A 15415-nucleotide genomic window follows, 5' to 3' on the forward strand; every position below is an offset into this window, starting at 1 on the left:
TGTCAGGAGCCGGAGCATATGACACTGAGCTCAGGGAGAAGATACGATTGAGCTGAGTGACGGTGACTGAGGTTTTTCTACTCGCTGAATCAAGCAGGTGATGAACTCAGTATACTGGAGCTTCTCTTGAGCTCCACTACAGCTGCTTTTCACTTGACAGCAGTGACTTTGGCCAAGGTCAACAGGCTGCTCAATGCAGCACCATGAGGAGCTCCGGAGGCCAGTGGACATGGAGGCGGAGGTGGAGTTGGAGGCAATGGTGACACAGTTCTGCTCGAGCTTAATATCCTGCAAGTGGTCCCTCAAGTGCTGCAGCCTCCAGCACTCGTCTCACTTTGGTGGATGTGAGGGTGATTTTCTAGAGTCTACTGCAATGAAACAACAAAATGGACTTAGATATAGATCTAAATCTTAAGTAGTTAAGATATGATAGGATACGATACGATATGATGCAATACGATACGAAACATGGCAATACAAAACGATACGATACGATACGATATGATACGATGCGATACGATACGATACGATGCGATACGATGCGACGCGATGCGACGCGATACGATACAATATGAAACGATACAAAATACGATACAAAACTATGTGAAACGATGCGATACAATACGATATGACACAATACGATACAAAATGATACGATACGATATATGATACGATACGATACGATACGATACGAAACATTGCAATACAAAACGATACGATACGATACGATACGATATGATATGATACGATATGATACGATACGATACGATGCGATGTGACGCGATGCGATACGATACAATATGAAACGATACAAAATACGATACAAAACTATGTGAAACGATGCGATACAATATGATATGACACAATACGATACAAAATGATACGATACAAAACGCTACGATGTGATACGATAGAATATGAAACAATATGATGCGAAACTATACGATATAACACAATACGATACAAAAGGATAAGAAACTGAACAATACAAAGTGATACGATATGAAAAGATGCGATGTGATATGATACAAAACTGTACAAAACAATCCGATAAAATATGAAAGAATATGATACGATACAAGACGAAACTATATGATGAAGTTTATTCAACCCTCACCGCGCAAATACACGTTACAGCATTTTGATACAAAAGAATCATGGAAGAAGCAAGAGAAGTATCATAAGAGCACAATAGACTAACAAATACAGATATAATAAAGGGATAATAAAGACAATGTATAAGGCATGATGGATTTACATGTGCAGATATAACATGACAGTCAATATAGCTACATTTTTTTCAATTTTTGATGGTCATTTAAGCTATCTATCTATCTATCTATCTATCTATCTATCTATCTATCTATCTATCTATCTATCTATCTATCTATCTATCTATCTATCTATCTATCTATCTATCTATCTATCTATCTATCTATGTTTTTAAAATAATTTTAGCTTGAAATTAACATTTAAATAACTTAATTTTTTTAAAATTAATTTTACACAGGTGCAAGATACTGTAAATCAGAGCTATAATTAAGAGCCAGATGGAGCCTAATTTATTTTTAAAACTAATCACACAAGCAATTAAATTCTGAAAAAGACCATTGTGAGATCATTTAATTCCTTCTGTTTTATTTAGCTTTACTTGACGACATGAATTCTCCTTTCTTTTGGCACCACAAATCAGTTCATAGCAGGTTACCAATGATTGAAAACTGCCTTTTATTAGACAGTTAATGATTTAAATCAAAAATGTTGCAAGTTACAAAGGTATTTTACAAAGGCAAAATTAAAAACTACTTGTGTTTAGACCACATTTAAAAGACTAATTGGATTTGACAATGTGGCGCATCTAATTATTTGTTTTCTTGCAAACAATGTGAGTTAAAATATCAACTCCACTCTCATATGCATTTGCTTATATAATCTCCACTACATGAACTTGCTGACAGCATGATCTGAAAATTTGTGCACTCTAACCATGAAAACTGCCCCATTAAAAGCTATTTCTGGCCAGAAAAAGGTACCTGCCCTTACAAAATGTATTGGAAAAACTGCTGTGTGCACCTCTAGGCTAATTGGTTGAGTTTAGAGAAGATATCAAGCCCTATTTTAGTGCATTATCAATATTCAAGTAGCAGTTGTCTCCATTCTAACATCCATCCATCCATCCATCCATCCATCCATCCATTATCTATACACCACTTAATCCTCACTAGGGTCGCAGGGGAGCTGGAGTCTATCAAAGCTGACTTAAGGTGAAGGCAGGGGACACTCTGGACAGGTACCCAGTCTATCACAGGGCTAAATATACAGACAAACCATCACACTTGCATTCACAATTACGGACAATTTGGAATGATCAATTGACCTCAGCATATTTTTGGACTGTGGGAGGAAGCCGGAGTACCCAGAGAAAACTCATGCGTGCACAGGGAGAACATGTAAACTCCGTACAGAAAGATCCCGGAATAGCCAGGATGTGAACCAGGGATCTTCTCACTGTAAGGCAAAAGTGCTAACCACTACACCACTGTGCAACCCCACTCTAACATCAGGATCTTAAATGTAAAATTTACCATATAGCTACAAAAAAAACCTAGCCCTTCTTTGTTCTATTTCCCATGTGCCCATATTACTACTTCTCAGTATCAGCTTTAATGACCAAGTACATACAAGTACATTCATTGTTTTGTTGCACTAGAAGTCTACAATTAAACACCTGCAGGTTCCAAACCTGAAAGATTTCTCTCCTGATGTATCCCTCCTCACCATCATTCTGCTTTTCACTCCCTCATTACGTTCCTCTCTGCTCATTTATCATGTTTAATTAGTGCATATCAGCTCTCACATCCTCACCTGCAGTGTTTCATTTCAGCAGGCATGAATGAAATACAGAAACAGTTGAGATGTTGTTACAAAACACTAGAAGTTAAATCCGTTTTTGCATCAAGTTAACAGCTGGTTAGCTTAGCACAAATACACCGAGAAACCCTGGCTCTGGTCAAATTTAACAAAACCAATCAATCCCAACAGCTGTCAAATAAAAAAGTGATTCAAAGTCAGTGATATCCATGCAAAAAAAAAATTTATGATACAATAAGCCTTTGTTAATCAAACAGTGGAGAAATGTGCATTGTTTCAACAGTAAAGGGGATGGTGCAAACATTTAAGAAATATCAGTAGAAAAATATATACACTACCATTGAAAAGTCTGAGGTCACTTAGAAATGGAACATATGCAATTGACTGGTGACCCCACATTTTTGAACGTTAGTGTAAGTACTAGTACAGATTGTCCAAATTCCTCTGGATGGACATAACAATATTGCACATGTCAGTGGTATTGCACAGATTCCAATACTAATAAAAACAATATTACAGCAAGTTTTGTGCCCGGCTGTTCATGACCAAAGGTGGTGATTTCCTGGCATCTCGCCAGCTTGTTGCCTGGCAACCTCACAATGACAAATGGACAGAATGAGACAAGCTATTTCTTTATGCTAAAAGCTAATGATGCTAACACACCTCCATCTCCAGCTCCTGGCAATAAAGCTAAAGATTTCCCAAAATATGAGAGTATTCCTTTTGATATTTGAGAACTTCTGCTTCTTCTGAAAACAATAACACATCCGTTAATGGGATCTAAACCTGCGTTTTGGTGAGAACTGGACTAATCCTGCAATGCTTAACCCAAAGGGTTGTGCTGCATTTGTAGGTGGATTAGCTGCGATTTAGTTTTCTCTGCAGCAGAAGAGGCACACGAAGAGAAGCTGCCGGCAGAAATCCACTTAGATTTGTGATATACATGCATCCCTATACGTTCCACTTCTACAACACACACACACACACACACACACACACAGACTCACACAGACTCACACACACTTATCGTCCCTCAGATGTGATAGCTGACACCGGAGGCTTTTAATTCCAGTGTAAATACAAATACTCTCCCAGACAGCTATCAATTATGCATGCCACTAATTGAGTTGAATGTTGTGCTTTTAGCAGGCTGGGGGACCCTGGGTCACATGCAAAAAGCCTGAAATCAAACCACACACACTCACAGACACACAAACACACAGATAAACACACTGATATATTTGTGAGGACCTTCATGCATTTAGCTACCCTCTGGCTTTAACCTCAAAAACAATGATTTAGCATGTTTAAGGACCTTTAAGGAAGCTTTATATTATTAACGATTGTTTTTATTGCTCGCTTTAGGCCTTTTTTTTTCATTTGATATAAACACAGTGAGGAGATTGTTTAGTCCATAAAAAAAAAATGTTCATTACGAGTTTATTATCAGTTGGGAGTTAATCCAGTTCATACACTGCCTTTAAACTACACTAATGAAACAATGGAGGTAATTTGAGGGGAAAAATTGTGAATACTTTGTTTCACGAAGCTGCTGTGACTATAAATATTCTTCGTAATCTTTGGAAAGTAGTCAGGTGAAGCTTGCAAAAACACATTCAAAATTAACGGTGCTGTTTTTAACACCTCGAGACAGCAGTGATGTACAGATATAGTCCAGGGTCTCATGACTTCATTCTTGGGTGGAGACACAAAACTTGATACTGGATAATGTTTTAACGGAAACAGAAGATGAAAATGGAGGCAAAACACAACTTTTTAGCATGAAGTTGGTTTCAAAATTTCTAAAATTTAGTCTTAGATAAACCTGATGTAAGTTGTAGATTTCCACAAAAAAAAAAAGGCTAATCGGGGCTAATTTACAGCTGAGATGCTGTATGTTTCCATGACTAAAAGGATTAAAACATGTCTCGTAATTTGTGTTTCGCTAATAATATATTGAGCAATGAGAAGAGAAGCAGTTTATTTTTCCGACTCTTATTTTTTACTGTGCACTGGTACATTCTGCAAACATAATTTTCCCAATAAAATAACCCTGCAGCCATGAAATTTAAGAATAAATTCTTGAAGAAGGCTTAAGTTTTCTGCTGGAGTGAAAAGAGCTGAGAATCTGAAAGTCAGTGTTTGGTCAACCATGTTTTTTAGTTTGAAGATAAATCCTACTTAACGTAGTCAAAAGCTAAACAAACAATGACCTGATTTCTAAGACTATCTAAATTGTTTTATGGTTAATCAGTGACTTCTTTGGTATTTAAAAATGTTGTAATACTGAAAAATGTACTTTACAGTAATCAAACTAATGTCTTTGCTTGCTTGTTGTAAAACAAGCACCAACAATTTGAAGAAAACAAAATATGTATTTATCAAAGCTACACATCGCTATTATTCTGCCATGCAACTATTGAAGGTTTGGTTTTTATACTGAAAAAATGGATGCAATCTATTATTTGATCGCAAAATCAGTAATTTAGTGAATAAAAAGACAGAAAAGATAATCATTTGAGTGAACACTTTATATAAAACACAGCAGAGCCTCCAGGTTTGAAAAGTGAAACCAGTAGCAAAGTGGCTTAAATCTGCATTCTATCTAGCAGTCAGCAGGGGGCGACTCCTCTGATTGGGCTTGTATAGAAGTTTATGAGAAAATAATCCAACTTCTCACTTGATTTGTTACCTACTTAAACATTTTCCTAACGAATTCATGACCTCAATTTGTAGTTTGAAGCATTCTTTGTTACAAAATTATGTTAATGTTGTAAATTATGCTCCCATTTAGAGGGAAATAGACAATAAATTTGGGTATGTTCTTCAGTAAATTCAACCTCTCAAACTCCAAATATGAAGTTTAAAAATGGTAAACCACAAACTAATGTCTAAAATCCATCTTTTATACACAGTTGTTGTAAACTTGAAGCTTTCAGCTGTATCACACAGTCTTCATCGGCAGTTGTGACATAGGAAGCTCCTGCTACTGTCAGGCTCATCTTTTAAACTAACAGGGATGAATGAGAATAATAAAAACTTTCTCAATCTACACCTCCATGGCAGCTGAGCAATGAAGAAGGCAGTGTGATACGGTTGAAAGCTCCAGAACGTGTTGGCATTGGACCTTGTGCGGAGATTGTTTTGCAAACAGCTTTAAAGGTATTTCAACCCTGAAACGACTCCATGATGCAGTGAAGCCTGGCAAAAATGTCCCCACTCCCAAGCAGCAAAAAGCATGAACTGGTCCTAACAAAGACAGAAGAACAAGAGGATAAACACAGTAAAATAAATAAATAAAAAACGCTGGTGCTGCTGCTGTTGGATTTAAACAGACATACATTTTTACACGCACACTCAAACACACATTCACAACAAGGGAAGAGGCCTCATAGTGAGTATAAGAGCTGACAGTTTGGAAATTGAGCCTTCGGCCTGATGGAGCCGCCCAGGCAGCATCCAGAACCAGATGACAGAAGGCGAGATTTAAACAAACGGCTCGAATACGGAGGCAAGCGGCATTGTCGGGGGAATATTACTGTAAAGATGTAATATAAACACAGAATCTATGAAGAAAACCCCCTTCTCCTCCGCCTTACTCTCTGTGGCAGATATTAGCCCAGTCTATCACCAACAGAGGCCGTGTGCAAGGGGATGAAGTGGAAAAAAAACAAGCAAATATCACGAAGGACGTCTGCCTGTGTATAATAAGACTTCACATTCCCCAGAGGGGCAATTTAGGTACACAGAAAGACGGGAATTTGCTTTCCACTAAGATCTCCTCTCTGTGTGGATGGAGGATGAGGAGGATGAAGGTGGTGGTGGTGGGGGTTAAGTCTGGATTTGATCTCCGCTAAAAGGACTGTTTGTTTTACAGCTGACGAACCCAGAGTTTAATCTGGTGCTTAGCTGGCTGCTCAGTCTCTCCCCTCCTTCATCTCCTTGCATCCTCTCATCATCCTCCCTCTCTTTTCCCTCCTTCATTCAATCGTATCATCCTCTCACAGCAAGTTAACCCCACCACCCCCACCCCCACCGCCATCCTCCATCCCCTCGTCGTCTCCCTTATTTTTCTCTCCTCATTTTTTTTTCTCTCTGTCGCACTGCCAAGAGCGTTTTCTTTGCGATTTACATTTAACTGGATCCATCAGGTTGCGTGTTATGCGTAAAGTGAAGCGTTTGTTACATCATGTAGCGCTGTGGGTGCATGTGGGAGGACGGCGAAGGAGTGCAGCGATGGTTTGAGGCCCTTGGAAATGTGTCCACGCATGTGTTGAAGTTTCCAGCTTACGTGGCCTCTAAATTTGTGTGTGTGTGTGCACGGAGGACAATAGGGAGAGTGTATGTTAAACAGGATGATGGTATTGCAGCAGATGAGGGTCATGCTCTGAGTCTTAAGGGTCAAATCCTGTTAGAAGTAAGAGGGATCAAGGCTTTAGTACGTTTTTTTTTTCTTCACTGCTGCAATATTCACTGGGAGCGTGCAAGAGGACCAATGTGTGTGCGTGGAAACCTCCAAATAGTGTGTGTCTGTTCGTGGAATAGCTTAGAAGCGCTTAGTCTGATTTGGTTGGAGCTGAGTTACACATGATAAACAGAACGGAGGTAGGCGGCAGAAGAAAACGACAGACTGTGCACTGGAGATGAACAAATCATGTATCCGCAGATAAAGACTTGTAACAAAGGTTTCCCCTTTTGTTTCCTCTTAAGGATAAAATCACGTTATTCCACTCTGTCTGACTGGATTTCATTTATTTCTTGTTTCAGCGTTTCATCCCAGCTTTTGTTTAAGCCTCTGGGTACTTTTTATGTCTTCAGCTGTACATTGTGTGTTCATCTGATCAGCCACCTAATGTTGTGCAGCTCGAACCACAGAACCTCTACAGGTGTAGGATTTTGAAGACATTTCTAAGAAAAGTTTAAATAATTAACTTTAATTTCACAGCATACCATGTCTGCTATGTGGTACTGTTCATTGTCTGGTACTAAAATAGTATTTTATGTATTCTTTGAGTCACAAATTCATTACATGTGGTGAAAAATTTGATGGTTTCAGGCAGGTAGGTACTTTATTGATCCCGAGGGAAATTCAAGAAACCAGCAGCATATTAAACATGTAGAATATATGGAAATAAAAGATAAGAGCAGAGCACACAGGGGATATAGAGATAAAAAAAAAAATAAAAGCATAATTACGTACAGAATGTATGTACTGAAGCTATAAACTGTGTAGATGGTGGACACAGAGGCAGAAAAATATAAATCAAATAAAAACAGTGCAATTAGTAATATGCAAATAACCACAGATGTCCATTTACGCCACCAGTCAAAAGTTTCGACACACTTTCTCATTGAATGGTTTTTATTTAATTAATTTATACATTGTAGATTAATATTGAAGACATCAAAATTATAAAAGAATACATACGGAATTATGTTGTAAACAAAAAGTGTTAATCTTCAGTATCAATCCACAATGTAGAAAATAGTACAAATAACTAAAAAGCATTGAATGAGAAGGTGTGTCCAAACATTGGATTGGTAGTGTATATACATGTATGTGTCTGGTTAACCAACATGGAAATTTGTAATCATGATAATCACAACTTTATTTATATAGTGCCTTTTAAAAACAGAATTTACAAAGTGTTTTACAGACATTGCAAAAAAACAAAAGAAGGATACTCAGGAAGAACAACAGACAGCTGGTCAGCCCCAATATGGCAAAAGATTCTCACAATAAATTAGTACAACACCAGATGAAATCATAAAGTGCCACATTCAAGTAAGCTAAAGAACAAGTGGAATAATTCAATTCAATTTTATTTATATAGCGCAGATTCACAACATGTCATCTCACAGCACTTAGCATAGTAAGGTGCAGACATTATGAATTTTAAACAGAGAACAGAAGACCCAACAAAGCAAACTTGCCTTTGGAGTCCCAATGAGTGATGGTGAGAAGGAACAAAACAAAAAAAAAAAAATAGAATAGGGAGGGGAGCAAACTACGACAGAACCAGGCTCAGGGAAGGCAGTCATCTGGTGAGAGTGGGGGACAGCAATACATAGAATAAAAACTGTAAACAGTGAATACGGATCCTGTTTGATATTTTAAAAATACTAATATGGAAATTCAAATAACTTTAATCTTTCATGTGAATTGTACCATGTTCATGAGAATCACCCCAGAAGTGGATTGTTTGGGTCGTGCCTTGGAGGAGGCTCTTAGTCGGGTTCTTCCAGCCTTTAATGAGCAATTTTGCAATGTGGAAATGTGCATCGTATTCGGTCTGCAACAGCGTTGAGGTGGCAGAAGTCAAAGCAAAAGCCACATGACTGCCAGGTTTCCCAGTAGAATGTTGCACTGTAATGAGAAAAGCAATGTTTTACACTTAAACACACCTGGCAGTGGTTTTAATGTTGTGACTCATCACTCTAAGTCTTTGATACATTTTTTCAAGGGCCTTTTATTTTATATTGCCACATGTAATGATTTCAGGATTTAATTCATTAATAGGTACACTAAGATAAGATAAGATAAAGATAAAGTTCTTTATTTCTCCCCACTCCAGGGGAAATTTACATTGTTACAGCAGTTTTATTTACAATATATACAAGGGTGGCAAAATTTTTAACAGAAAAAATAAAAATAAAAATAAGTTTAAAAGTGCAAAGATGTGCAGTGCAAGAATGTCTGTGCAAATTTTATGGTTTGGGGTGGTAATGATATAGTCCAGTTTATGTTAACATCAGCCAGTGATGTTGGCTTTACAAATAAAAACTAAAAGTTTCATGGCATTAAATAACTGTACATACAAAGAAGTCATGTGACATGGTTTGTACATTATCATTTATTTAATGTTGTGGCCGATCATTCTAAGTATATATAATATTTGCAGTGTATGTTGGTATAGGCTATGCATGTACTGCATACAAAAAAACTGAGAGTGCAATGTTAACTAAATGTCACATCATTCAAAACTGTATCAACTGTCAACAATTTTTTCACTGCTAAATTGAACAGTAGAGTATTTACTCTTGCATAATATTAAAAATGAACAGGTGAGATGTATTAAATTGAAAATACAGGCCTCACAGTAGCCACTAAATGCAGGAAAAGTCTGCACACCTTTGACTACCCAGATTCAGATCTTTTGTTTGTTTCGTATTACATACATCCACCTTTATTTTTGACGACAGATTCAGTCTTCCTCAGCATAGAGAATACTAACTTTCTGCAGACATGTTCTGTCATTCTTCACAGAATGTTTTTATCTGCTGCTTTTTGCTGGAGGGCTTGTTTTGCTCTGCCTTCCTCTTTAAAATACCAAAGGGTGTTCTATTGGATTCAAGTCAGGCAGCATCCATCATAGATTTCACTTTTTTCTTCTTTAGAAACTCTTGTGTGATTTTGAGTGGTGAGTTTTGGGTCATTATCATGCTGGAATATTTCTCTTCTGTCAGGCTTCTGCAGACTGAGACTCATCTTGTCAGGCACCGTTGTGGTTTAGTCACAGGTATTCATGGTTCCATCTGTAAATGTCATCTCTCCAACAGATTTTTCACTCACACGGCCCCATATCATCGCACTTTAACCTATGTGCTTCACTGTCAGGACTATGCATTCACTCTGACAGGCCTCTCGAGGTTCACACTAAACATGCTTGATTTTATCCAAGCCAAACAAATTAGTCTTGATCACATCTCACCAAAGAACTGTCTATCTTGTGTTTTGTGTGATATTTTATTGTTTTTATTATGTTTTTATTGTGTTTTTTTTATTTTTTTACATTTTTTACCAACATTTTTAAAAATTGTTTTTACTGTTTGTTTATTGTGAACGCTTGCGTAACTGCTGCATAACAAATCACCCTTCAAGGGAGAAATAATAAAGTTGAAGTTAGAGTTGAAGTGTTTCACTGATTCTTATTTCAATTTTTGTAAAGTCTCAAAGTCAGATTTCTTTCCAACTCCTCGGGCAAATCTTTTTGCATGCAGAGCCATGATGTTGGAATGCGGAGGAAACTCTGCCTGTTGCTCCAAAACTGTGAAAGTTCCTGTGTTCATAGCTCATTTTATAAGTTCATGCTGTTATTACATCTTAAAATTACAGCTGCACTGATTTAATCCCAGTGAACACAACTATTCTAATCTGTGTCAGTAATCACAGCTGCTTTCAAACATGTTGCACTTAGTTTTTACTTTTTACTTTGTATTTTTGATTCAGTCTTTCTACAGATTCTGTTTCCGATTGTTCATGAGAGGAAACACTTAGACACATTGGAATTATTGAGAGTTGATGCAATTTGGAATCCCTTGATGGACACTACCGTTCAAAAGTTTGGGGTCACTTAGAAATGTCCTTTATTTTAAACGAAAAGCCTTTTTTTCAATGAAGATAACATTAAATTAATCAGAAATACAGTGTAGACATTGTTAATGTGGTAAATAACTATTCTAGCTGTAAACGGCTGATTTTTAATGGAATATCTCCATAGAGGTACAGAGGAACATTTCCAGCAACCATCACTCCTGTGTTCTAATGCTACATTGTGTTAGCTAATGGTGTTGAAAGGCTAATTGATGATTAGAAAATTCTTGTGCAATTATGTTAGCACATGAATAAAAGTGTGAGTGTTCATGGAAAACATGAAATTGTCTAGTGACCGAAAACTTTTGAAGGGTGGTGAATAAGTGATGTCGAACAAGAATGTAGTCACTGCTATGTTTTCTTTAATTTATTACTTCAGTGTTGTTTTGTAACTTAAAGACAGAAATCAATCAGTGTTAAAACTGAATATTGAGAACTGAGATATTCACACCAGAGACTCTTGTCTTGTTTATATTCTACTCCACTCATACAGTCCATCTGTCTCACACATCATTATATATGTATTTTTCCCACCCTAACACACGTTATCGTTGAAAACTAGAATTTAAAATAAAGTACTTCAGGTTGGCAATGTTCAGACTGCCCCAGGCGTGGCTCCATTACATGCATTTAAACTTTTGCACATGTAATAATCTCAGTAGGATTAATTTGGAGGCTAAAATGGTGTAATTTGCAATCTGATGAAGATTTGAGCAGAGTTTCAGCACAGAGATTCTGTTTGATCTCTCTTTGGGTTGCATTACAACCCAGGGGCCATTCTGCTGTGTAAAGTGTAATTTTAGTTTTGATACTTTAAGTACATTAGCGCTGACAATTCCATCCTCTTCACTTACATTTTTAATGCACGGCTTATTTGCAATGCTGCATTTCTACAGGCGTGTGTGACTTTTTCGCAAAAATAAAATATCAGAGTGCCAAAAAAATATTCACATTAATTTCAGCCATCGTGCCCAGTTGCATATTTTTGGCTGCATTTTCTCTTCGTACCAAATTCTCTGTGAATTTTTGGCCGAAAATTGACACCCGGCATCCAACAAAACAAAAGGCAGCTCTGCTAAATGTGGATGATCTGAAAGTCATTAGCATTCAAATGCAGAATTTATTGTATTGCTGCATTTTAAAAAAGGGTCACGTCACACTGGTTGAAGAATAATTCTCATTTAAGAGGAGCAGTTTTTCCTATTAACTGGATTTTCCAGTGGTGTGCAAAAAGCATTGCCTGCAATAATGAAAAAAATATTACATTGCACTTCAGTACATACATTTGTACAAGGCAAACTGAATGCAGAAGGAGGCCCTCATAATTCAAGAGAGGAACAAATAAGAAGACAACATGAGATTTCCTCTCTTCTTCCTGCCTTATAACATTTTATGAGTCCCACATCAGCTGAATTGTCGCTGAAGTATCTCACAAGGGAAAACTATCAAGATGGCAAAGAGGAGAACAAGAGTGGAGAGCAGAGAGACGGCGACGCTCCCTATGGACGTGAAGCCGAATAATTTCATGAATGAAAAATTAAGTCAATAAAAGTACAATAAAAAGGCCCAGGAGCACGTCGGTATTCATGTGAGGAGGCGGCTGAGCTGTTGTGCGACAGAATGAAAGGCGGCTAATGGCCTCTCGATTGTCTTCTTGACTCCTATTTTCCCTCCTCCACTCTTTGGTCTCTCAGCCTCCCTGGTTCGAGCTGCTCTCTGGGGAGTTGTGGTTTCTGAAAGGTTTCTCAATGTCCTTAATCCCTCCATCTCTTTGTGTCCAGGCAAAAAATATATCCGCATGAAACTCAAGAGGCCGACAGGGGCCAAGTCGTGTGAGAAAAAGATGAGCTTCTTTTCCGGCATTTTATGGGAATTAAGGGCAAAAAAGAGAGAGAACAAGATAAAAAATAATTTGGCTTCCTTTTGAGGAACAGCACAAAGCTTTAAATTAGAGGTTCTAAAATTGGAGTCCTTCGGGTTCAGCAAAAAGAGGAATGGTTTGATTTCACAGAAATTAAAAGATAGGATGATGGGTTTAATCACAGGTTTCCACTAACAATATTATTCAAACCCACTCTGGAGACGCTTGTAGTTTCAACTTTAAAACCATCAAATATACCTGAATTCTGTGCAAAGGAGTATTTATGGTGTAGAAACATCAGTAACTGCAATGTATGGATGTGTGAAGATTATGTTTGTAAATTTTACAATGATAAACTGTCAAACCATGGTGGCAAAAATCGGTAAATTCTACAGTTTGATACTGTTTATCTAAGACTGAATCACCGTAAACAAGTTAATTGGGAGAAAGCTGTATTCTTTACATTCTTTATCTTGAAAAAATACATTTCCCTACTCTTGTGCTGTTATTTAGTGGAAAAATGTCCAGTATGTATAACATCAGCACTGTAATTTTTGCATTTATTCCTTGAAATAATAAGTTTTCACACTTGAATGTACATATTGTTATGCTGATAATGGAAACATGCTGTAATATTTATAACAACTGATATTGTGATTTCTGCATTTATTTCATGTAAAAAATACAATTTGTACCGGTCAGATTGATGACAGACATATGTTTTAATATTCATGACAACTATAACCACAATTTTTGCATATATGTAATGATAAAAATGCACAAATTAAATGTTAAAAACACTAATTGTTGTGCTGATGATGGAAAAATGCTGTAATATTTATAATAGGTCACACAAACTTTATTTCATTGGTATTTTCATGTAAATTTTCAAGTAAAATGAATATTTTAAAAAAATGGAATGGAGCACATTTTTTTGAAACTGTGAAATCAACAGCATGAATATATTTCTTCACCGTAACTGAAGAAAATGTTTCAACGTAATTTTACATTCTGGCAACTACAGCTGCCGGAATTTTACAGTAAAAATAACAATCTTTTTTTTACAGTGTAGGGTAGCTTTACTAACTTCACTGTAAAATAGGAATATTTAAAACAGTTTTAACTGTATTTTACAGGTATTGACTGTTTTGTATAGTTATTGATAATAACTAGCGAAATCACAAAAAATAAAATAAAAAAGCAGACCAAAACTGTAAATAATGTCAGCAGCAAAAATGTGAATTTCTACTAAATAGTTATTCAATCTTTTGATCATACAACATTTGACCATGAAATGGCACTATTTTTATTGTATGTAAATCTGCAAGAAATTATATTTTAGAGATATTTGCCATTATTGTGAAGAAAGAAAAATTGTATATTAAGGATTTAAAAATGGAAAATATACATATAGTGTAATAGTATTGCCTCACTTTTTACTGCTTTGTTAAATTGCAGAAAACGAGTACATGTTGACAATAAAAACAAAAACAGGCCAAACTGTTCATAATATCCACATTAAAATCAGCATTTTTGCAAATAGTAATTTGTTCTTTCGTAATGTGTGACTGTAAAATAAATGTCAAATTTGCTAATACCATGCCTTCATGATGTTTTTAGTTTTTGAATAATACAGAATTCCACCATTTATGTATTTATTAACAATGTAATTACAAACGAATTACAATTTAATGTTAAAAGTATCAACATGATATCTACTATTATTTTCATTATTCATTTGAACTGGGTATTGTAAACAGTGAGCTGATAGCTGTAAATCAATGTGTGAGAATATCTGCAAGAGTAATTATATAAAGCGTTTAAATCTTTAGCCTAAAGTAATCAACAAAAGGGTAAACTTTGCTGAAAACATTCTTGTTCGATATTAAATGAATACTGAAATTAATAAATGAAGCAATACCTAAACTAAAAAAAATAACTAAACATTCTTGTCAAAAAATAAATATAAATATAAAAATGGTTATTAAATAAATCGTGAAATTAATAAATGAAGAAATAACTAAACTAAAATGACAAAATATTCCTGTTAAAAAATAAATATAAATACAATTCAATGAAGCAATATTTACATAAATAAAATTTAATAATTAAATTGATTAACATATTTTTTAAAATTGACCTTTTGCCAAGGATTCCTTATTTATTTATTTCAAGGGACTTTTATTTCATATTGCCACATTTAATAATTTCAGGTTTAACAGTCCTAATAATTTAATATTTAATTATTCCACAGAAATTGTTAAATATTTTTGCTAAAACTAACAGATAATCGGTTGCCACAATGCACC

The sequence above is a fragment of the Amphiprion ocellaris genome, chromosome 10, assembly GCF_022539595.1.
Source record: "Amphiprion ocellaris isolate individual 3 ecotype Okinawa chromosome 10, ASM2253959v1, whole genome shotgun sequence".
NCBI classification, from domain to species: Eukaryota; Metazoa; Chordata; class Actinopteri; family Pomacentridae; genus Amphiprion; species Amphiprion ocellaris.